The sequence below is a fragment of the Puma concolor genome, chromosome B4 (genome assembly GCF_028749965.1).
Source record: "Puma concolor isolate L17-30 chromosome B4, mPumCon1.1.hap2, whole genome shotgun sequence".
Lineage (NCBI taxonomy): Eukaryota > Metazoa > Chordata > Mammalia > Carnivora > Felidae > Puma > Puma concolor.
Genome location: NC_141673.1, coordinates 15,307,582 through 15,329,456, shown reverse-complemented (window position 1 = coordinate 15,329,456; position 21,875 = coordinate 15,307,582). Strand labels below are relative to the sequence as shown.

At 47.9% G+C, this 21,875-nt stretch overlaps 1 protein-coding gene and 1 non-coding gene across 2 annotated transcripts in view; one reads left to right on the top strand and one right to left on the bottom strand.

Moving 5' to 3' along the window:
- ABTB3 (ankyrin repeat and BTB domain containing 3) overlaps positions 1-21,875 on the top strand; it is a 318,626-nt gene that overhangs the window by 12,977 nt on the left and 283,774 nt on the right. The gene's annotated exons all lie outside the window — the stretch shown is intronic.
- Positions 12,018-12,123, bottom strand: LOC112864006 (U6 spliceosomal RNA). The gene has a single exon (XR_003223937.1). It is a non-coding gene; the product is annotated as a U6 spliceosomal RNA (small nuclear RNA).

Below are 21,875 nucleotides of genomic sequence, written 5' to 3'. Positions count from 1 at the left end.
TTATCAGCAGGAGGCTAGAAGCAGTTATTAAGTGGCACTTAGCAACCTCACATTTCAGCCCATAGTTGTTAACAAAGAACAAAGAGAGCCTCCTCTTGATTGCAAAGGGTCTCTCTCCCCTGTCTGTCCCCCCCCCCCCCCCATACCTTACGGAACATCCAGTTGTGGTATGTGAGTAAACAGAAGGCCAGGGATGGGGCAGCATATCAGTGTCCCTCCTGTGTTCTGGAGGAGGGTCTTAGGGTCAGAAGTTGGCCTGGAAGTTTCTATCTGTGTCACATGGTCCCTAGAGACAAGATATGCATTCATTTGAGTAAAAGTATATAAATGCTCCTCTGGGGAAAAATTAGCACCCTGTGCACTGTACCTGTAGATGTGGTCTTCAGCAAGCCTGGGTGCGAATTTGGGGAGGGCAGAGAGCGCTGGATGGGGTCTGGGCTTTGGAGAGATCAGCACCGGTGTGGTCAAATACCATCCTCTTAAGGGTTTAAAAACAGAAGAGGGGATGAAGCCCACTGTAGAACAAGCTGTGTGGTCTCAGGCAAGTGATTTAACCTCTCTGGACTTTTTTCCTTTTAATTTTTTTTTAATGTTTATTTATTTTTGAGACAGAGGGAGATACAGCATGAACAGGGGAGGGTCAGAGAGAGAGGGAAACAAAGAATCCAAAGCAGGCTCCAGGCTCTGAGCTGTTAGCACAGAGCCTGATGCGGGGCTTGAACTCACAGACTGTGAGATCATGACCTGAGCTGAGTTGGAGGCTCAACCGACTGAGCCACCCAGGTGCCCCTGGGCTTTTTTTTTTTTTAATTGTTTATTTTGAGAGAGAGCAAGCTGGGGTGGGGCAGAGAGAGAGAGAAGGAGAGAGAGAGAGAATCCCAAGCAGGCTCTGTATTTATTGTCAGTGTGGAGCCCAACACAGGGCTCGAACCCAAGAACAATGAGATCATGACCTGGGCTTGAAACCAAGGATCAGATGGACGTTTAACCTACTGAGCCACCCAGGAGCCCCTGGACTTGTTTTCTTGTCTAAAAAATCCCAAGAGTTTCAAGGCTCAAAGGATCATCAGTTGTGATAGTGATCTATAAACTACAAAATAATCATTTGTCCATTCATTCATTCATTTGACAGATATTTGTTGAGGGCCTGTTGGGTAGGAGGCATGGTTCTGAGCACTTAGCATATATCAGTTCACAGACAAAGATCTTCATAGACCATGAATTCTAGTTGGGGGAGACCTTAAACAATAATCGTAAGTAAGCAAATATAGGATGTTAGAAAGCGATAACTGCCATAGAAAAGGTAAATCAGAGTGAGGGGGGATTGGGAGGGCTGGGATGGTGAATTGTAATTATAAATAGTGTGGTTAGGGTGGTCCCACTGAGAAGGTGACATTAGTGCAGACAGGTGAAGGAGGTGAGAACTTTGTGTGAGTATCGGGGCGCCTGGGTGGCCTAGTTGGTTAAGCATCTGACTTCATCAGGTCATGATCTCACGGTTCGTAAGTTTGAGCCCCACATCTGGCTCTCCTCTCAGCACAGAGCCAGCTTCAGATCCTCTGTCTCCCTCTTTTTCTGCCCCTCCCCAGCTTGTGTGCACTCTCTCTCTTTGTTAAAAATAAACAACAGAAAAATTTTAAAAATTAAAAAATGGTAATGCAAATACTAAAAAAAACAAAGCAAAACAACAAAAACTGTGTGAGTACCTGAGGAAGGAGTGCTGTTGGCAGGGGAACAGCCAGTACAAAGGCCCTGAGGCAAGAGTAGCAAAGAAGCCCTTGTGGCAGAGAAGTGTAGGTGAGCCAAGAGGAATAAGAAGTGAAAGCAGAAATTTATAGAAAGCCAGGTTGGGCAGGTACTCATAGGCTGTTGTAGGCTTTGGCTTTGACTTTTAGTGAACAGGAAGCCATTACAGGATTCTCAGTAAGGATTTGTAGGTCTGACTTATGATTTAAAAGGATCATTTTGGTTGCTGGTTGAAAACAGAATGTAGAAGAGGAAGAGTGAAATGAAGACCACCAGATAGAGGTTCTTAAAATAACCCACCCAGGCAGGAGATGGTGGTGCACTAGACCAGGGTGTTAGTAGTGGAGGTGGCTAAGAAGTGGTTGGATCGGGGTCATAATGAAAAGGAAGAGTCATGGGGCGCCTGGGTGGCTCAGTCGGTTAGGCGTCCGACTTCAGCTCAGGTCACGATCTCACAGCTCGTGAGTTCAAGCCCCGTATCGGGCTCTGTGCTGACAGCTCAGAGCCTGGAGCCTGCTTCTCATCCTGCGTCTCCCTCTCTCTCTGCCCCTCCCCCGCTTGTGCTCTGTCTCTCTCTGTCTCTCAAAAGTGAATAAATGTTAAAAAAAAAATTAAAAAAAAAAGAAAAGGAAGAGTCACAAAGACGTTGTTGACACATTGGTGGGGGTGGGGGCGGGGGTGGAGGGTGCAGTCAGGAAAGGAGAGGAGTCAAGGATGACTGCAGGGTTTTTGGTCTGAACAACTGGAAGGATGGAATTGCATAAACTGAGCTGGGGAAGACTGGGGAATGAACAGGTTTGCAGATGGCAGAGAGATTGGGAGTCCAGTTTGGAACATGCGAAGCTTAAGGAGGCTTTGAGATCCTTAGGTAGAAATGTCAGCTAGGTGGTTGGATAATCATGGCTGCATTCAGGAAAGACTGGTTTGCAGGTATAAACTTAGGAGTCAGAAGCATATAGATGGTTTCTAAAGCCATGAGACATGACAAAGTCCCCTAGGGAATGAGTGTAGAAGAGATAGGTGGGCCAAGGGCTGGACCTTTCCGTGGGCCAGGCCGAGGAGGAGCCAGCAAAGGACGCTGAGGAGCAGGAGCCAGTAAAAAGAACAGAAATGTCCTCATAGTCAATGGAAGAAAGTCTAGGAGGAGGAAGGGCTCATCTGTGCCTTGTGGCCTGCGAGGTAGTCACCACCATCATGTCCTGAGCTGTGGGGGTATTTTCGCCTGCCACCCCAGGGACCACCTTGGGCCCGAAGAAGACAAGCAGGATCAAGGTGACTGATGGGGACCACACTAACCGTAATGAACCAGGAAGATGTTTGGTATGTTTTCTCAAAGGGATGGAGGCAAAATGGTCTCAGTGTGTCATCTATAAACTGAGGGGATTAGACCAAATCACTGACTTCAGACTGGACTCTAATGGTCTGAAAGTTCTATAAAGGGCATTCAAGTGGGGAGGCTTCCCGTCCCACCCTGCACACTCACTTTACCAGAGCTGCTACCCTTCCGTCTGTTCTAGTATATTTGACTTATGCATAAGATGCATTTGAGAAAGGGATTCTGTTTGTTGCCAAATAGAGTCTGCAAAGCACTCGTCTGGAAGATTAGCAAGTCCTTCCTGCTCTGACATCCTAGGAGGCTCAGCTACTCAGGGAGCAGGGATGCCACCATGTGCCTGTTTCTGTGCTTTGTTTGGCTTTGGCTGTGGAGACCAGGAGGGTGTGTCCCCCTGGGGCTGGGAGAAGCACTGAGCCAAGTGGAGTAGGGAAGGGAGAGTTAGGTAGGTGCTGTGCTTGGAACCTTGTAGAGCTTCAGGATCCCAAGGGGATGGAAGAAAGAAGAAGAACCATTATTGGCAACAAACAGAACTGGTAGGATGCAGGGTCCAATTAGATGCTTCCAAGTCTAAGATGTCTCCTCTCTCCCCCTCGTCCTTATTGTTTGCAATTCTGCTTTTCTCCTGATGCAAAGCTCTTCTTTTTATCCCCCTTCACTGTTGCATCCTCACCTCCTGGGTGCCATTTTTGATACAAGGGAGCAAAGGTGGAACTCATCAAAGTCATCTCTGAACCAAAAATAACCCTGTCCAGCCAGACACGTCCCGACCTTCCAGGTCAAAGTGCTTGCTTTCATTTGTCAGTGCTGCTACATTCACCTATGGCTCTCAGAGGTCTGAGGTTTAAAGCTGGCTTGTCTCTGTATTAAATATGTATATTTTTTTCCTAATAAGTTCCGGGAGTAAATCAGTTTTACATCAACCAAAGGATCAGTCCTGAATTCCTAAACCCCAGTGTAGAAGATGGGGGCTTTGGGATGTTATGGCTTAAGTTGTTTGCTCATTAAAATGTCTAATCTGGCTGATGTTCTGGGGAGGAGTCTGTATGGTGTATCTTGCTATGTAGCCAAACGTCTGAGATCAGACAGCCTGGGTTCACAATGTGGCATCATCCCTTATTGGCTGGTGGCCTTGGGTGAGTTCTTCTCTTCCGGCCTTAGTTTCCCCCGCCCCCAGCACATAGGAATGTTTTGGGGCTGGGACGAAATGCCATGATACTTATGAGCACTTAGTGTGGGGCAGTGAGCGCTTGACACATGACAGCTATTATTGCTGAAATTCTCAGTCCCTAGTCCCCTGAAACCTCTACTGTACCACCCATCAGGTTATACTGTGAACAGTCCACTTACCTGTCCATCTTTATAGGCCAGGCGATTTCCTGTTCATCTCTGGGTCTCTAGTGGGCACATAGTTGGCACTTACACAGATTTGTTCAATGAATGAATGAGGCCATGGAACACAAACTCCATGCGAGCAGGGCATTTGTATATTTCACTCCCCACCATCACCCTGAGACTTAGAAAGGTGTCCACACATAGTGGACACTGAGTAAATATTTTGTAGTCTGTGAAATGAGCCATGGATCAATGAAACTTCACTAACAGGCGAACCAAGAGCCTGGAGCTAACCACTGGCCAACGGGCTGGGAGTCTTCCCCTGTATTTCTAAATTCCCAGCCCTGAAAAACTCTCCTTTTCAAAGCTTGCCTCTCTCTTTGAAGAAGAGAAAAAGAATGGTTCCTCATTATTCCTTTATACCCACTTTCCTCCTGTGAGACGTCACCTTGCTCTCATTCAAAGCTGAAAGCTGTATCTGCATATAGACTCTTGGATCTTCGAACTGGAAGAAGCCACACAAGGCTCCTATATGGTATAGCCCTGCTGCCTTCAGATGGGTGTCTGATGGAGTTTGCAAACCAGACATCTGAGAGCCAGGGGGATTAAGAGATGTACGTGGGGCCCCACCACCGTTGGCAGATGAGCGGGTCAGAGAAAGTGGAAGGTCCTCACTTCACAGCTGGACCTGGGCCTTAGCTCCCTGAATCCCAGCTTGGCGTCCATGCTGCCATGCTGCCCCAGGGAAAAAGAAACAAGGCTTTGTTTCCTTTCCTCAACTGTGATTCAACCCTTTGTCCTGTTGATTGAGGTCCTCGAGTCAGAATTTGTGTAGAGCACTCTCCAGACATTCTCTCAGCTCAGTCCCTCCAGCCCCACCGATGAGGTCGGTATCTTTAGTTTGCCCCGCACAGCCTGGGGAACTGAGTCAGAGAGGCTGAAGAGACCCACTGAGGGCCGTGCTGTCAGGGTGCAGGAGCTGGGAGTCCCGCCCTGGCCACCTGGTGGGCCATTGGCAGGCTGTCCTGTGACCCATGCTGGCCGTTGGCAACAAGGGTGCAGTGTGACCGGTGAGAACTCCTTAAATGTTCTAATAACACTAAGACTGTGTCCAGACCATGATAAGACAGCTGGTCAGTTCCACAGCGGAAAAAAAAAAAATCAGTGATTAGACGAATAATCAATTTAATCAGATTGGCAATGTGGAATTGTAAAGAGAAAGCAACCGTGTATCTATTCCCACCCCCAGTACCCCCCACCATGACTCAGTGTTTGTGGTTTTGTTGGTCTCTCTCCATCTCTCTTTGTCCTTCATTTGATAAGTAGTTCAGCATCTACTTAACACTAGGCACTGGTATAGGAGGAAAAGCACACGTCGCTGCCAGTATATAGTCCAGTTTTGGGATTACAAAGACCAGGATCACTTTTTTCCCTGGAACAGTGTGACACTTACTGATTCAAATGCTTAAGCTGAGCCAGTTTAACCTGATGCTCCTATTGACTAACTCAGGTCTGTGTCGTCTTCCCCCTTCCTCAGGGAGCAAACTCATCTGCCAATTGAGTAGCTTTGAAGCAAGGGGCCCCTGGAAGAGAGGAGGAAACGTTTGCTGTTTTTCAGGTTGCACTAACTGTAATTGTGAACCCCACAGTGCTTGTTATTATTAATTCTTTAGGCCTCCACAGTTTACAAAATTCCATCAATTATTTCTATCAGTATTCCTAACAGCCCTGCGTATTAGCATGGGTGGTAGGCATTAGTGGCCTCATTCTGAGGGTGCCAGAGGTGACCTGTCTTGCTTAAGGTCGCTAAGTAAGTGGCAGCATGGGGCAGCTGTTTGAATCCTAGTCTGGTGCTCTTTCTGTGCGTCCCAAGTCGGCCCTTTGTGCGTTGTGGGTGCTCAAGAGTTTTTTTTTTTTAATTTTTTTTAATGTTTATTTATTTTTGAGACAGAGAGAGACAGAGCATGAACGGGGGAGGGTCAGAGAGAGGGGGAGACACAGAATCTGAAGCAGGCTCCAGGCTCTGAGCTGTCAGCATAGAGCCTGACTCACGGACCATGAGATCATGACCTGAGCCGAAGTCGGACGCTTAACCGACTGAGCCACCCAGGCGCCCCTGTGGGTGCTCAAGAGTTTTGAGAAACTGGATTGAATATCCCAAGGCAGGGAAGAAGAGTACACAGGGGTCCCATCTGAAGACTAACCAGGATGTGGAGGTTACCCCAGCTTTTGGCCCTCCTAACCTTTGGAGGTATGGGGTTACTGTGCCCCTCCCCTGCAGCCTGTCAGGTCAAGGTTCGATGGAGCCTTGAATCTGACCTTGGCCCCTACCTTTACATCTTCAGCCATTGCAGGAGGCTTCTCATGGGCTTCAGATGCTGCTGCTTGAAGGTCACAAAGTCCATGGGATGTCCACGCAGAAAGGAGGAGGGTTCCTGCTGTGCTCTGCAGGACACAGCCCCTTAGCCAGCTTTCCACAGGCCCAGAAAGAATCCTCTCCACTTGTGGACTTTCTAGAGGAATCTATGGCCCAGCCTGAGCAAACTCTTTCTGAAAGAAAGCACAAGTTCAGAGGCTCACGAAGGCTGGTGTGCCTTAGCTCAGCTGTATAATCCATCCTGTTCTTGTATACGAGAAGTTGCTCCGTGTTGCACTGGGCACTTGAAAAGAGGGGGCGTGCCCAGTGGGAGACACGCTCCCGGACAGGTTTCTTGCCTTTGTTTTCAGTTTGCCAAAAGTTTTCCATTGCAAAGGCTTGTCACAACTAGAAATCCTTACGTATTCTGTGCACAGGGCCTCTGTTATGGATCTTAGTCATTCATCATGTTTTCCTTAAAGTAAAATGAGTTTTCTGTGAAAGGAGAAGTAGGAGGTTATTGATAGTACATCATATATCAAGGAAAGCTTCAGTTTGTTTCCATTTGGAAGAAGTGAGGGCAAGTGTTTATTAACTTCAGTAGTACCAGGAAAACAGGCAGCCATTGCGTGTGTGTGTGTGTGCACGCACATGTGTGTGTGCGTGTGTGTGTGTGTGTGTGTATGCGGGCCTACATCAGTCCAGCAGACTTGTCAGAAATCGGGCATTTGCCAAGGCTTCTGATCTTAGTTGAGTTTTGATAGCTAAAATTGGCAGACTGTCACGTAGGTAGTTTTAACATCTTCCTTATTCCAGCCTCCCTGCCTTTGGAGGCACCGTCCCACATCACGCCCAGACATACCCCATCAAATTTTTTTTTTTTTCCACGTTTATTTATTTTTGGGACAGAGAGAGACAGAGCATGAACAGGGGAGGGGCAGAGAGAGAGGGAGACACAGAATCAGAAACAGGCTCCAGGCTCCGAGCCATCAGCCCAGAGCCTGATGCGGGGCTCGAACTCATGCACCGCGAGATCGTGACCTGGATGAAGTCGGACGCTTAACCGACTGCGCCACCCAGGCGCCCCTACCCCATCAAATTTATATTATGGCTGGAAAAAAAATTGTAATGATTTTGCTTTTGGAATTGTTTTGCCACACGTACATCTCATTTTTTGGTGGGCTCTGATTTCTCTGCTGTCATCATGTATCCTCAGGAATTCTTGCAAAATGAGAAAAATCTAACCAGCCCTTCCCGTCCCCCCCCCCCCCCCCCCCCCCGCCGAATGTAATGAAATTGTAATGAATGTTGACGTCAGCAGTTCATGATGTTGACTTCATGTTACAGGTTTTAGCCGCTTAATTACACAGCTATTCATTATGGCTTTGCGGTTTTCTTTTCATGTTTTGGAGCTGACAATTTTCACTTTTAAGGCTTTGGGTATTTTTGTAGGCCTAAGAAGAGGCCCAGGAACTGAGTTGCCTAGTGGGAAAAAATGATCCCGTGCTGGTGACATTAAGAAACCGAGTTGAGATCAGCCTCAGGCCACTCTGAGAATTGCACTGCGCATCTCACACATATGCACACTCACTCACACCCAGTCTCACATACACACTCACATTCATACTATGATGCAGTTGTTGAGATAGTTAGAATCTAGCACAAAACCAAAGAGTGATCCCTCTCCGGCTTCTCCCTGCTCGCTGCTGATGTGGTGCCTTGCGTTGTCTACAAATCTGGACAGGACAGGCAATTTGGTCCATGGGTGTTTGGGCTTAGAGGTGTGGCCCTGCGGTGTGTTTCCTTCCTTGTACAATTCACCGGTCCCTTTTCCTACAGCTCCGCAGGCACTGACACAGCCCTTGGGGGGGGGGGGGGGCTGATTAAGCGGCCAACCTTCCCATTTTAGAAGAACAATGAGCACCAGACAGAAAAAACACTCCTGGGAGGCTCACCAGAGACTTCCCAGGATGGAGCCCTTCCCTAGCTCAGTCACTATAACGGTCTGCACGTTCCCAAGTGTGTTTTCAAAGACTTGCCCAGGGTTGTTTTCTTTCTTTTTTTTTTTAATCAGGAATTTGGTGAGGAGAAGAAGGGCAGTGCTGGGGGCTGGAAAGACAACCATGAATTTGACACACTTGATGCCCCTGGGAAGCTCGTGCGATTACTCAGGTGCAGGATGATATGAGCTGCAGTGGAGGCTGGAGACAGCCGGCCACAGCGGGGGCAGGGAGGCAGACTCCCAAGCCACCGGTAGCTGGGAACTCTGTGAGCAGAGGAGCTGAGGATGCTGTTAGCACACGCCCGAGCTCAGCCCCTGCATAACTGGGCCACGCTGAGCCAAAGGCGTGATGGGGATTGAGTCACTGGGGCCCTGCCACTGAAAGCCACCTGTAACCCCTTTCATTCATAGCTCTGTTTGGAAGGTGTTTCTAAAGCACTTACCTCGTGGCCGGTCTTGTGCTGGGAGCTGAGGATCCCTCAGTGAATGGGAACAGCATTACCCTCATCTGTAAGATGAGGAAGGGAGTTGGGTTGTTGGTGGATTTCAGACTTGGTAGCAACCCTCAGGTTTGGAATGCAGCCTTTCTGGGAACCTAAATATAGGAAACACAAAAAAGCAGATCTGTTTTTATTTGATCACTATCCCCTTTGTGAATAGTGGACCCTACTCCAGTATGGAACCCAGTTTGAACACCAATGGGTGCGATTATCCCCGAGGAACCTTCCAGGAGCCCACGCTATTCTAGAATTCTGGGGTTTCTTGATGACAGGTGAGTTCCCTTCCATTCCCAGTCATCATGATCCTGTGTCTGGAATCCCGAACTATCCATCGACTGAAGCTATCATCCTTCTTTGCCTATGGATGCCAGATTCATGTTCTGTTTTCCTTTGGGGGATGGAAGGAGTCTAAGTGCTGAAGCCTCCATCCGAGAAGCCTGCTTGCAGGAGAGGGGAGGAGGGATGACACGTGGTCAGTTGCTCTGTCTCTCTCACCATTCAGAGTGACTCTCAGCTACAAGGATTGTGGTCGTACCATTGCCACCATCATTCTGCCTGCCACATGGGCCAGAGCCACTGACCCCCATCTTCGACCAGAGTGTCTCAGGACCGTGCAGACCACAGTCAGCCTCCTTACTAGAGCCTCACCTTAGTCTTGCTCTTCCTGTTCAGCCCATCCCTCCTGGCACCCCAGCCGCGCTCTGAGTACTATTTCCCTATTGGCTACAGAGTCAAGTGCAAGCTTCTCATCCTGGTACATCCTAATACCTGCCTCAGTGGAACCTCTATAGCTTCCCAGGCTACTCCCATCCTCCCCCAAACACTTTCATTCCTAATTCCAAGCTTCTGCTCGAGCAATCTGTCCACCTGGAATGGCTCCTTTCTTCCCCTCCTCTCAGCTGCATGGCTGCAAGTCAAGCCCTACATCCTTCCTGGGGCTGTCCCACAACAAGCTGATTTTCCCTTCTTTGAAATCCCTCAGCCCTTGCCTTTGCTGTCTGAAATGCTTCATATGTGGATCACATGGGTCCTTTTGTTGGAAATCTTTTGCTGTGGCTTTGACCTGCATCTCCCATTACCCATAAGCTCTTCGAGGGCAGAGTCTGGACCTTTCAATTCTTTTGCCCCTTTCCCTGCCCTGTGCTCAGTGAAGATATTACTTGATCAAAGCTTCCAGAATTAGAGCACAAACCCATGTAGTATCCAGTTAGAGCATTCCGATTGCTAAAGGTGGCCAGAATTGAAGGTGCCTTTCTTGACCAAAAAGCTTGATTTTAATTGGCCAATCTGACGTCAGATTGTGTTTGGTAGCTAGTATCAGAGACCAAACTAACTGGCTTTAAACAAGGCAAGGAGTTGTTTTTCCTCTCTTATAAGAGCCCAAGGCAGGTTGGCAGTTCAAGGTCAGGTAGGTGATTCTACAGCATCTCAGGTTCCTTTGTCTTTCTGCCCTGTCATCTTTAGCACATGGTTTGCATTCTCAAGGTACCTCATGGCCCCAAGATGGCTGCTACAGCTCCAGTCATCATTTCTGCATTTTAAGCATGATAAAGAATGAGGAAGGGTGGAGAAAAGCCCTTCTTTTAAGGAGCCTCACTGTTGGCCCCATCTATTAATTCTGCTTATATCTCTTTAACCAACGCTTGGCCCCTCTGCAGCCACCATTTCTCCAAGGGAGGCTGAGAAATTCAGTTCTTTAGCTGGACATATTTTTCCCACCATGACTCCCCAATCAGAGTGCTCTTACTATGGAAGAGGACAGGAAGGGATATCGATTGGGTTGGAAGCCAGCAGTGCCCGTTGTAGCTGGTGAATGGCACCTGTTGTTCTTCAGGCTGAAGAAGTGCCTGTCAAAAAAGGCAACAGATATTTCCAGTTCATGCTTGCAACTTTTTGCCAGTGAATCCCAGGACTTCAGAGGTTGGGTTTCTCTGAGATCTCATCCTCAGACAAGTATTTCTTGAATGGTTCACCCTGAGCCCCCAAAACCACTGGATGTAATTGGCCTCATAAAGGGGTGATGGCTGACACTCTTGTCGTGGCCAGCTCATCCTTTAGCACTGAGGAATGGTCCTGGTGTTCTGGGTCACTTTAAAGATTTGCTAAAGTGAACATGGAGACAGGCCATGCCTTCTGTGTTAAAGTCATTGTCCCTGTACTTGATAATGAACATAATCTTGATTCCACACAATTTTGAGCTTCAACACAGATTTAATATTTCTGTATGTTTTAATTGAACAACCTGATTATATTGATAAAAGTAAATTCTGATTTTCAAAAATGACTGATTTGCTTTTAAAGTCACTCTAGTACATAAAAGATCTCTAAAAGAAATTGCAGTTGCTCTAGAAAGCACTCGTGATTTTATGGTCAGACCTTGTTTACTTCCAATGGAAGACAGTGGTCTTCCAGCCTGGTCATTTATCCTGGCTCGCGAGAAGCTTCAGCCGGATACCTCTCTTGCTTTTACTGGCCCTCAGGAGGTTCTCTCTGTCTGGAAGGGGAGTCCCTTTTTACTTGCCTCTGTTTGCAGGATATTTAGTGTTTGGGGATGAGTGTGAAGTATCTGGTCGGTGAATCACCGTGGACTGTCTCAGGGTTGAAAAGATGGGTAAAGTCAAGTGTGAAGGGGAACAGAGGGACCCTTTATAAATAAGTGGACACTTCAGTGGACCTGAAAAATACATCTTTAAGGCCCAACACCAAGAAGATGCTCCATTCTCTGATTTTATGTTATTTTACTTAAAAAAGAATGGAAGCTTCACGAATTGTGTGTCACCCCTGCACAGGGGCCACGCTAATCTTCTCTGTATCCTTCTAATTTTAGTATGTGTGCTGCCTAAGCGAGCCCCGTTTCTCTGATTTTAGAACTCTCCATGAAGGTAGACTTCTGTGAGAAATGATTTTTTCTGTGGAGAGAAAGGGCTTGGTATTAGTTTCAAGTGATAAAACATCCAACCCAGACTTCATGTAAACATAAAGAGAAGGGAAGTATTGGCCAGTGTAAATGAGGAGTCCAGGAACAGGATTGGCTGCACGAGCTGCTTGATTGAGGACTCCCATCATGACCTCAGACCTCAGCTGCCCCTTGCCCTTTTCAGCTGTAGCTCCCTCCCTGCGTGGGTTTATCTTCAGCTCAGCTTCTCATGTGCCAACCAGTTGGCTGTCGCTACCCCAGACTTAACTTCCTCCTGTTAAATCAGGAGACGAGAAAGCACTTTCCTTTCCTCATAAACACGTCCTATGCGCTTTGGTTCTGACCAGATGTTGGTGGAACCCATCCCTGACCCAGTCACTAAGGTGAAGGTTTGCCCATGCCAGAATGAGGCTTCTTCCAGAAGCAGGGTGGTCCCAGAAAGCTGGAAACCATGCAGTTGCAACATCCAGAAACTCCAGAGAATGAAGGTGGGATCTAGAATGACAGAGAGGGGAGTTTTTATGGGGCTCCTGGGGCTGCAGCAAGAAAGCCATTATTTCAGGCCGAAGCTGATGGATGGTTAATACTGGTCTCAGTCCTCATCAGCAGTGTTCATTCATTCCTTTGTTCACCCATTCATCTAGTTCTTTCATTCACAGCACACACATATGCAGTCCTCATGGGAGTCCCATGAGTGTCCTTGGCCTGATTACACCGAGGGAGGTCATGTGACTTGTCTAAGGTCTCATTGTCTATAAATAGTGGAATCATGACTCACACCTGGGGCTTTTGAGGTGGTTTGTACCTATTCCCACTCAACTGCCCTGCACAGTGGAAGACAAAGGCCTTTGCTCTGGAGCAGGGATTTGACCGGGGCATGACATCGGTAACTCTGAGATCCCTTTTGGGTCTGAGTTTATGATTTTGGGAGAGATGGAAGGTCTAGAGTTAGGTGGGAGCAAGACAGAGAGGATTTTGGAGAAGCACTCCCACTGAGGAAAGCTAGGAGGTACATGAAGGGGCATCCCAGACCCGAGAATGGCCTTTGTGACGGTCCTATGAAGGTATCCTATAGCCAGATCTCAGTTACAGGAAATATCACAGAACAGAAAGTGCTTCAAACTGAGACTGCTCCTAAATTTCAGACAATACAAAGTAAATGCAATTTTTACTAAAGACGATGCTGGCTTACCAGACTCTATCCCCGGGTGCCTGAGAGTAAATAGCCAAGGCCACAGGATCACACCCCCATTCTGGTCCTGCAGGGAATGAAGAAAAATACATCAGGGCTCCCTGGCACCAGACACAAAACTGGAGTATTTTTATGCGATGTTTTTACAGTGACTGTCATAACCGGCAATATTCCTAAAACTTACTGGGGATAATCGTAGTTTTATTTCATCCCTGTAAAAGTCTTTTGTTTAGAGTAGCATGTAATATTCTATAAATTTCCATGTAAACTCTACCCTTCCGCTTTTCACATGGGCCAGGTAGTACCTTCAGCTGATGACTCAGGACATTTTGGCTTTATTTACTAAAGTAGTCCTTCTAAATTGGGGGAAATTAAATTCAATCTGAGCCAGTTCAACCCTGCAGAATTTTATTGAGCTGTGAGCCTTGCGCTGTTCTAGATTAGGGGCTGTAAAACTAAATAAAATAGTGTTCCTGTCTTCAAGGGTGTTTCAATTAACTAGTGCTCAAGCCAAACTACCCCAACACTTAGTGGCTTAAAGCAACCCATTGATTTTGCTCTCAGCTTTGTGCATAGGGATCTGGAAAGGGCTCGGTCGGGCAGTTCTTCTCCGATGCACACGTCTGGCTTGCACATCCCTGGGGTTGCCAAGAGGTGGGCTAGAGGAGTTACTCCCAAGATGGCTTCCTTACACACACGGTTTGGTGCCTTGATGCTTTTCCACCCACCTCCACACAGCATCTTGTCTTCTGGGGCCTCTCCACATGGCTTGGACTAAACGCAGCATGGAGGTCTTAGGGTAATTGCCCTTCTGCCATGGTGGCTGGCTTCCAAGAGGTGGAAGGTAGAAGCTTCCGGTTCAGTTAATGGCTACATCCCAAACTAGTGCGGAGTCACTTTCACAGTTGGCCAAAAGGCACAGCACACAGCCCACTTCCAAGGGATGGGGAGGAGCCCCACATCCAGGTGGGGGAGTGGCAAGGTCACGTTGCAGAGGAGCACGTGCCATGGGACAGATGACTGCAACCATCTTTGGTAAAATGCAATCCGCCACAAGGACAGCAAAACGTGCAATTTAACAAATTATAATGCGGGAACATAACCCCAACCGTAACAGCACCAGCGAGTCAAAAGTGAGGGAGGGGTAATGGGCTCTCTAGCGGGGTGGGAAGCAGGGGGAAATGGTCAGAGACATCCTCTGCGGGAAAGAGGCAACTGAGTTGGGCTGTGAAAGATGAATGGTTTGTGCATTTCAGAGAGAGGGAATAGTATATGTGTGAAGACGTGTGGTGGGGTCCTTGAAGGGCTTACCTAGAAATACCCCCCCGCCCCTGCACTTCATTACTTGTATTTAATTTTAGTTGGGTTTTTATGTTGTGTGTGTACGTGTGTGTGTGTGTATCCATGCCCATATATATTTATTATTTTTCTTTTAAACAGAGACCTCCATTCAGTCTTTCACTCAGCAGGTATGTTCTGAGCACCTAATGTATGCCAGAGAGTGTTTTAGGTGCTATGGCTGTAGTAGTGAAGGAAACAAAAGCGCTAAACAGGAGAGACTGTTCATGAACTTCAGGTCTGTGATGGAGACCTGCAGTAAACAAATGGATGGTAATTCCAGGTAGAGACTGCAGGGGGTGCTTTTTTAGAGGGAGCAGCTGGGAGGCCTCTGGGGTGGGGACCCTCAAGCAGAAGTGAGGGGTTTGGGCCGAGAGTACCAGGCGGAGGGAGCAGCCAGGGTGTGAACCGCTTTGGTATTTGCCCTCTACCTTGCAGTGTGGCTCTCTCTGTGAGCTTGCCTTGCTGCCCTGTGAGCTTTCTGAGGTCACAGGGCTGGAGTGGAGGTAGGACCCCTGCCTTGTGCTCTCTGTCTGCTCTGAGCTCAGAGTAGGGCGGCTGCAGGTGCGGGTGGTCAGTGTCCAGGCCTTGGGCTCCAGCGCCATGGTTTCTCAGGATGGTGAGCAGCCTGCTCTGTCCAGTCCCCTACCCCCGCCCCCCCCGCTGTTCCTGGCACCAGGAGATTTGTTTTCACTTAGGGAGAACCTGGTCTCATCTACCGCATCAGTGTTGTTCCCAGGAAGCTGGCCCTTTCCCAAGAAGAAGAATGTGGGGCAGCAATCTCGCTAATAAGGAAGTGTGGCTGGGATTCCAGGGAGGAGTGATGACTCAGAGTAAGGTGCATAGCGGGTTCCCTGGCCGCTCACTGTCTGCATGCATGCATGCCTTGTTTCATTCATTCCCCAACATGGGTGGAGCACGTAGATGGAAAGGTAGAATCTCACAGTCAGATCTACCACCGCTAGCTGTGTAATCTCAGCAGGTTATTTAGCTTCTCTGAGCCTTTGTTTCTTCAACTATAAAATGGAAACATGGGTATGATTTTTCAGAGTCGTGAGGATGAATTGAGAAGAAACCCTGGGGTTAAGATTGCCATAGTTGGCAAATAAAAAGGGTGCCAATGAGAGGATGTGGGGAAAGGGGAACCTTCTTGCATTGCTGGTGGGAATGCAAACTGGTGCAGCCACTGTGGAGGACAGTATGGAGGTTCCTCGAAAAACTAAAATTAGAGATACCCTACGACCCAGCAATTGCACTATTAAGTATTTACCCAAAGGATACAAAAATACAGATTAGAAAGGGTACATGCACCCCAATGTTTATAGCAGCATTGTCAACAGTAGCCAAACTATGGAGAGAACCTAACTGTCCATCAACTGATGAATGGATAGAGAAGATGTGTGTGTGTGTATGTATGTGTGTATATGTGTGTGTGTGTGTGTGTGTATATATATATATAAAACGTGTGTGTATATATATAATGGAATATTACCCAGCCATCAAAAAGAATGAAATCTTGCCATTTGCCACAACGTGGATGGAACTAGAGTGTATTATGCTAAGCAAAATAAGTCAGAGAAAGGCAAATGTCCTATGATTTTACTCATATATGGAATTTAAGAAACAAAACAGTTGAACATAGAGGAAGATATGGGGGGGAAGAGAAGAGAGGGAAACAGACCATAAGAGACTCTAATGATAGAGAACAAACTGAGGGTTGACGGAGGGGGGTGGATGGGAGATGGGCTAGATGGGTGATGGGTACTAAGGAGGGCATTTGTTGTAATGAGCCCTGGGTGTTGTATGTATGTGATGAATCACTCAATTCTACTCCTGAAACCAACATTGCACAGTGTGATAACTAAAATTTAAATTAAATTTAATTTTAAAAAAAATGGTGCCAAAGAAATTTTGAATGTCAGATAAATAAGGATTATTTAAAGTTTATTTGAGAGAGAGAGAGAGAGCGAGCAGGTATGTGGGAGGGGCAGAGAGAGAGAGGGAGAGAGAGAATCCCAAACAGGCTCTGTGCTGTCAGCACAGAGCCCAAGGCAAGGCTCTGTCTCCTGAACTGTGAGGTCATCACCTGAGTGGAAATCAAGAGTCAGACACTTAACCGACTGAGCCACCCAGGTGCCCCAGGAATATTTTTTACTGTAAGTTATGTCCTGAATATTGCACGCGTATCTAACATTCAGTTTTAACGGTGCATTTGGTATTGTAGTTGGCAATCCTACCTGGGGATAAAGATGCAGGGGGAGATGCCTGACTTTGAGAAGCATATCCTAGTGGTGGGACAAGCATGAAGAACAGAATTGCAGTGCAGGGCAATGTGAGAGGTACCATGTCAGAGGTATAGACAGAGTGCTGTGGAAACACAGACAGCGCCCTTCAGGCTCTTAAGAAAAACATCCAGACTCACTCTTGCTGGCATGCTTGTTGACCATCCCCAGTGACCGTGGGATTAAAGCCATGAGAACACAAAATGCGTGCGCATTAGGTGAGGTAGAGTTCCTGTTTGCTTTCCATCCAGTAATCCAGGAAAATGAACTGTTTTCTTTCCTCTCAAAGCAAAGGGTGATCTTTGTTGTTCGGAAACAGACAATCTATTTCTTCTACTCCTTTTCTATAGACCATTTTAGAATAAAATGAAATTAATTTGGGGGAAAAATCACATTGTTCCCCGACTTTATGGGATGTGCGTCCCTCAGATAAAATGCTAATAATTCATTATTCTGCTTCCCTGGAGATCTAGAGGTAAATTTGCGACGTGCCACCCAGAGATCTAAAAGGAGAAACACAATTGGAGCCTTTGGTTCCAAAATAAAACCTACCCAAAGCTGCAAGCATCAAGATACTGGGGGAACAGGTTGGGAATATTTTTAAAAAGGTGCTGCCAGATGTTCTGGTCTTCCCTTGCAAATGAATGACCTGGTATTGAACATGGTCTGATCCGCATTATTAAAGCCTCCCTCTTCTTTCCCAGACATGGAAGGGGATATTTTAGATTGAGGGGGGTTGTTTGAAAGCCCTGAAAGTCCTCAGTTTGCTTTTAGTGAGATCTGAGTTGTGCCTTGCACAATAGCGAGGGATGGGAGGGAGCCAGAGGTAGGATTTGTGCTGAAGAGATTGGCAAAGGGGAAAGCCTGGGCCTGGGGCCCAATGGGGGCAGGGAGGGGAAGGAGGGTGCATCACGGAGATATGAAGCATTATTCAGTTACAGGATTCACAGCTCATTTTAATTGAGTAACAAGTGCCAGGCCCTGTGCTAAGTACTTTTCATGCTGAGTCTCTTTCATCGCTACCCACACGTCATGCAGTATGTTCCCCCAGTTCCCATTTTACAGATTGGAGACCCAAAGTGTTTGAATCACCCGCCCACGGCCACACAGCTAGTAAGTAGCCCTGGGCCTTCTGATTGCAATGCAAATCCCTGGGCTTAACCGCTGTGTTCCACCGCATTTTGCCATCAGACTTTCTCCTAAAAGAGCATCCCTTTTGCTGCGGGTTTTTTTTTTATCTGCCTGCTGTAGTGGGTGGAGGGTTGGCTTGGCCTCTAATGACCGCATGCGTGTGAGCTGAGGAAAGTCATGGGCATCCGCCTCCTCCTCAGTAAAATGATGGTCCAGCTGAGTGAGCAGGGGCCCTTTCCCGATCTGAAATTCTGTGTCCTATTCATTCACCTCTTCATTAGTTGATTGATTGATTGATTCATTCATTCATTCAATAAATATCTCCCTCATGCCAGATATGTGCTCCAGATACACTGGCGAAGAAGCAGCTGGCTCCTGCCCTTGCAGAACTTGGGGTCCAGGGGACAGACAGCTGAGTAAACAGGCTATTATGGTACAGGGCGAAGAAGGGTATCAGGAGGGAGGCATGTGTTTGGCATGGTGGGGTCAGGTGAAGCTCTGGTGAAGGGAGGGACATCTAAGGTGAGAGCTGAAAGAGGTGCAGGCGTTGCATAGTCTTAGAGGGAGCAGTTTGCGCAAAGAGAGGGCACACATGGAACACTTAGGGAATCCAGAACAGTGCCGACTGTCTGGACAGAGGGTGGAGTGCAGTGGGAGGTGGGGGGGGGGGGCGGCAGGGGGAGGGCACAGCGAGGGGTGGGGCGTAGCCCGGAGGAGGAAAGGCCTGCAGAAATAGACCAGGGTCATGTTGAGCAGGACCTTAGAGGCCCATGGCAGGAGGTTAGTGTTTGTCCTCAGAGCAGTGGGCAGATAGTGAAGGTCAGGATTGCCCTGTACAGTTACCCAGGTTGTGTCCTGTACAAGGGTGCCAACTAAGGGGGTGCCTCAACTCACTAAGGCATGGGCCCCAGGACAGGGCCTATGCCTGCCTGGAGGAGGGCGCCTTTTTCTCATTTTCATCAAGGAGGCTTAAGGGCCGATGCTATCCTCGTATCAGGAGAATGATGTGATCAGATTCCTGTTTTCAAGCCTTTTCTCTGATTGTGGGACTTTTTGGGTGAAGGATCAGGCCCGGGGAGGAGACTGGCAGAGGCTGTAGGCAGAAATGAGATGATGGTAGCCTGGGGAGACAGCTGAAATGGAGATAAGGGAATGGGTTTGAGAGACACGGAGGAAGTCTGTGGCCTGTATGAACCACCTGGTTCTCATTGCCTCCTGTGAGTTAGTGAGATGAGGAAATTATTTCAGGAGCAGAAACACTGAATCTTGGAGGAATGCAGCCTGGAGGATAAGTGTTTTGCCCCCAGGCTATTGAGAGCGCCGGAGTTGAGGTGTGGTCTCCCTCTCTTCAGCTCCAGCTCAGATATTTGATCCTGGCCAGGCTGGAGGCCAAGAGTCAGGAGACCCAGGAATTCAGCTCATCTTCGGCTGCTCGTCTGCGTTTCCAAATGGCTTTCTCCCTGCCTCTCATTATATACCCTGATCCCCAAACATTTGTGGAGTGCCTGTTGAAGTGACTGGCTCTGAGCGATAGAGCACCCTAAGGCACAGTCTCAGCCCTCAGGCAACTCACCAGTGGGGCAATAATGAGCAGACAGGTGACCACTGAAGACTGCCTGAGAGAGGTGCCCAGGGAATGTTCCAAATGATCAGTGTGTAGGGAGGCAGAGCACAGTGGTTACTGACGTGGGATCTGGAGTCAGACAGAACTCGGAAAACACTTCCTAACTGTGATCCCAGGCAAGTCACATAACCTCTCTGAGCCTCCGTTTGCCCAGAGTAAACTGGGGAAAGTAAAATGCAGAGAGGAATACTTAGTAGTTTGTCTTAAGGATTAAATAATTCAAGGCACGTACAGGGCTTAGCACAGTGTCTACTAGAGGGTAACCATTTTTCATATTGATTGGGATGGGCCAGTTTATTTGCATCTTTGACGCATGGTCCGGTGAGTTTTGACAAATGCATGGTCAGGTAACCAATACCGCAGACAAGAGACTCTTCTACTAACCTCCCCTGCAAGTTCCCTCGTTTTATCCCTTTGTACTTAAGGCATCCCCATACATTGTTTTTAACTTGGGGTAATTTATTATCTCTTGGTTTTTGTAACAGCTTTTTTTTTTTTAATGTTTTTATTTATTTTTGAAGAAGAGGGAGAGAGCACGAGCAGGGGAGGAACAGAGAGAGGGAGACACAGAATCTGAAGTAGGCTCCAGGCTCTGAGCTGTCAGCACAGAGACCGATGCGGGGCTCGAACCCATAAACTGTGACATCGTGACCTGAGCTGAAGTCGGACGCTCAACTGAGCCACCCAGGTGCCCCATAACAGCTTTTTTGAGATATAATTCACATACCACACAATTTACCTGTGTAAGGTATACAATTCAATGGTTTTTAGCGCACATATTCACAGAGTTGTATGACCATCACCACAGTCTGTTTCGGGACGCCTTCATCCCCCCTGAAGGAAGCCCTACACACAGTCTGTTCCCTCTTCCTGTGTCCTCCTCCCCTGCCCCAGCCCTTGACAACCAGTCATGTACTTTCCGTCTCTAGGATTTGCCTATTCTGGGCATTTGGTACAGGTGGAATCCTATACAGTCTGGGCTTTTGTTGACTGGCCTCGTTCACTGACCAGCAAGTCAAGGTTCCTCTGTGTCGTAGCATTTATATGTACTTCATTCCTTCTTATGAATGAATAATGTTCCATGGTTTTGTTTTGAGAAACAGAGAGGGGTTGGCGAGGAGAGGGGGCGAGGGAGAGGGGAGGGTGAGAATCTTAAGCAGGCTGCACTCCCAGTGCGGAGCCTGACCCGGGGCTTGATCCGTCAGCAGGAAGTGAGATCATGATCTGAGCCGAAATCAAAGTCGGAACTTAACTGACTGAGTTAAGGCGCCCTATGAACAATCTTCCATTGTGTGGTTGTGCTGTATTTGGTTATACATCTGCCAGTTGATAGACATTTGGGTTGTTTCTGCTTTTTAGCTATTGTAAATAATGCAGCTACGAACACTGGCATACACGTTTTTGTGGGGACGTGTGTTTTCCTATGGAATTACTGGGTCACAGGGTGACTTTCGAAGAACGCCAGATTGTTTTCTACAGTGGCAGCACCATTTTTCAAATCCACAGTGTCTGAGGACCCCTTTCCACATCCTCGCCAACATTTGTTATTATCTGTATTTTTTGATGACAGCCAGGCTTATGGTTATGAAGTGATGTCTCCACGTACCGTCTCCACATCCTTACCTTTAACCCCAGGCAATCCCTGGCTTAGTCTCTGGCCCTCTGGTTTTGCCTTCTCTGGAACGTGAGAGCTGTAACCATACATGGGGCTGCCTTTTGCTTCTGCTTTGCGCACTTCGCATAATCACTTGAGATTCATCCGTGTTGCTGTGTTTATCGCTGAGCTCCATTCCATTGCATGGATGTTTCACCCTAGGAGCCCCTGCTCTTATGCACAGCAAAGTTGGAGGGACCCCCTTGCCCACCTGAATCAAAGACTTAAGTCTCCGCCCTTGCCAGGGGTGTTTGGAGTTTGGAGGTCTTTTCTGAGGCCCTCCTGCTGGGCCATCCGTGTTACAAGAGACCCAGCCTGTTAGAATTTCTGTGCTGTGGCTCTGACGTGCCGCTCAGGGCAAGTTGCGGTGCCTTCACGGGTGGGCTGCAGCCCAGTGAGATCGGTGGGGCTGGGGCCCCGGGAACAGCTGCTGCTTGGAAGCCTGGGCTTCTGCTGTCTGGCTGC